This window comes from Hypanus sabinus, chromosome 28, assembly GCF_030144855.1.
Source record: "Hypanus sabinus isolate sHypSab1 chromosome 28, sHypSab1.hap1, whole genome shotgun sequence".
Lineage (NCBI taxonomy): Eukaryota > Metazoa > Chordata > Chondrichthyes > Myliobatiformes > Dasyatidae > Hypanus > Hypanus sabinus.
Genome location: NC_082733.1, coordinates 20,834,326 through 20,837,708, shown reverse-complemented (window position 1 = coordinate 20,837,708; position 3,383 = coordinate 20,834,326).

Below are 3,383 nucleotides of genomic sequence, written 5' to 3'. Positions count from 1 at the left end.
TAGTGCCCAGACCTCAACACCTTGATTTGGCTAATCTTTCCAATTTGGCACAGAGCTTAAATTGATCGAACCTTGAGCCTCCCTCGCTCTTGGCGATGGGCCGGCCACGTTGCCTTTTCTCAGCTCTGCCACACTGAATTGCCTTCGAGTCCGAAGGGAAGTTACAGCCCATTACTTGAGATGATTGTTTGCCAGAAAATGAGTGGTTAACAAAGTATTTAGTTGTTCTTTCCTTATTTCGTTAACCACCAGCCAGAAGTCACTGAGGTTCACCAGCGCCATCTTAAACCGGAAGCCTAAATGATTGGATTATGTAGGATGCCTTACCACGGCAAGAAGCAAAGGCAGAATTTGTAGATGTGCTGGGCTGTGTGCACAACTCTCTTCAGATTCAGAGCAGTGATACTTTCAGATAGGATGCTTTCTATGGTATGTTGATAGAAATTAATGAGAGTCAAAGGGAAATTTTAGCCAGACTGACTTGATTTAAATTTTAGTCAGCTTCATAGCCCCCTGAGGAAGAAAGTCACCAGCATTCAACAGCATTCTTGTCGGTGCTGTTGATGTAGTTGGAACAGGATAGGCTGATGTTCACTCCTCAGAATTGTTTTTTAATTCAAATTTTTATTATTATTTATTCTTATTTTACAAAGCAGCACAGCATATCATAGAGCAGGTACAGTACAGCATATTTACACAGCCATCTCATGACTGGAAAACAAATGAGACTTAGCAATAGAAAAAAGTTCTAATTTAAGTTTAAATTAACTTACAACCAAAATTGATCCCACGCACCTTGCACTTTTCCCTCACTGTTAATTCTACCCAACATGTGTTCATATGATGAAATCTTAATCATTTCCTCAGTCCATTCCTGCACAGTGAGACATCTGGGTTTTGAAACTTTCAACCCTTCCAACCTCAGCGCCATTGATGTAAACAGGACTGTTTGCACCACACCCCTTCCTGAAGTCAATGGCCAGCTCTTTTGTTCTGCTAACATTAAGGGAAAGTTTGTTATTATGATAGCACTCCACTAGGCTCTCTATCGCCTTCATCATTACTTGAGAACCAGCCCACTACAGAGGTGTCAGCTCCAATCTTGCAGATGGAGCTCGAGTGGAATCTGGCCACACAGCCGTGAGCATAGGAAGCTGAGGGTGCAGCTTTGTGTGGCATCAGTGTCAGGGATAACCATGGCAGAGGAGTCCCTGCCTATCCTTACTGACTATGGTCAGTCGGTCAGGAACTCCAAGGATCCAGTTGCAAAGGCAGGTAGGAGCCTGGAGCAGGCTGCCAGTCTTAGCGGTGAAAGCAGATGCAGCAGGGTGTTTGAAAGGCTTTTAGGTGGGGATATGAATATGCACGGTATGGAGGGATGTGGATTAAGTGTAGGCAAAAGAGATTTAGTTTAATCCGGCAGTGTATTCAGCATAGATATTGCGGGCTCAATGGCCTGTTCATGCGCTGTACTGTTCTATTACCAAATCAGGTCAGATTGATGGAAACCTGGTGGATTTATTCCCCACCCTGCTTAATTTTATTCTTTGTCGGCTAAAATTTAAATTGAACAGTTTAGGCTAAACTTTTTGCCTGATGACAATTTAGCTGCCTATCTTATCAAGTATATAAGTACTAATATTGTTTGATGAAAGGTTATTGACCAGGAATATTATTTTTTTTCCTCTTTCTGCCTGTATTGTCTGTTTCCATGCCATGTTTTTATTACATTTTATAACTCTAAAACCTAATTGAAAGGAAATATGGGTACTGGGAAATGTGTGTTTACTTTTTTTTCCCACTTTAGTGAGGAGTTCAAATCTGCTGTGATGGCATTATAGTAATATATGACTTTTTCTTTAATTTTACAAACAATGAATTATGTAAAAAAAACAAATGCTCAAACAATATATTTACAAGATTATTCAAATATTACTGAAATATTAAACACAACATTCCTTCCTACCTAGCTATAAGCTCCAACTCAATATAGAATACATCTCAACTCAATTACATAACATATTGCTCTCTCGTCATCTATATACACCCAGTATACTATATAGACATCCACAGCATAGTAAATTTTAAATTGTCCCATTCAGGTCTATAGATTTAATCGTTATGGAGGATTTCTTACTCTTATCTCTCCTGACAAGAGTGGTCACTCTTCATGGTTAATGCAGGCCATTCCCAGGAATGGAGAGGTACAGCTCTTTGCATGTACTGGATTTGCATGGCAAGCTGCTCAATCTGCTGATATACCCCCCAACCCCCACCCCACCCTAGCCACAAAGCTTTAGCTAATCCTTTCATCTTGGCCTTGCCTAGATGACCGCCATGTAGCTCCTCAAACACAGCTTGGATGGTACAACTTTCAGTCCTCACATAAGGCAACCCCTTTCAAGGGCAAGTTCATACTGGTGTTGGTTAAAAAGGGGGGGGGGGGGGAATTGAATTTCTGCTGTACATTCCAGCCATTTTGCTTTGCCATGTAGACCTGAGACAGTGAGTGAAATTTTTTCTAGTTTCCTTTTGGACAATTTCTGCTGTAACAGGGAGACTTTCAACTTGCATTGGGGAGAATATGACAAGTAAATGTTTCAGGTATTTTCTTTTTCAAGAGTAAATGGGACAATCCATCAGTATTCACACAAAATGCTCGTGGAACGCAGCAGGCCAGGCAGCATCTATAGGAAGAAGTACAGTCGACGTTTCGGGCCAAGACCCTTCATCAGGACTAACTGCAAGAAAAGGTAATAAGAGATTTGAAAATAGGAGGGGGAGGGAGAAATCCAAAATGACAGGAGAAGACAGGAGGTGTTGGGGAGAAGCTAAGAGCTGGAAAGGTGATTGGCAAAAGGGATACAGAGCTGGAGAAGAGAAAGGATCATGGGATGGGAGGCCTGGGGAAAAAGAAAGGGGGAGGGGAGCACCAGAGGGAGATGGAGAGCAGGCAAGGAGTGATTGTGAAAGGAGCAGAGAGAGAGAAAAAACGAGGGGGGGAATAAATAAATAAATAAGGGATGGGGTAAGGAGGGGAGGAGGGGCATTAATGGAAGTTAGAGAAATCAGTGTTTATGCCATCAGGTTGGAGGCTATCCAGACGGCATATAAGGTGTTGTTTCTCCAACCTGAGTGTGGCTTCATCAGTATTTCTATGATCAGATGTCCTCTTTTATTTGATCTTGAAATTCCTCCAAGAAACTGAGTCTATTTCTGCATTCATGTGTCTGCTTTTAGTGGTAACACTCTTCTGTGGACTGAAAATGGATGCTAGTGATGTGGGTAAATACTCTACCACACAAGTACTGGTCAAAATTTTTTACACCCCAAACCAGACTCAAGACCTCTCTGTTAATCTGTGCATAATTTTTCTCTAGAGC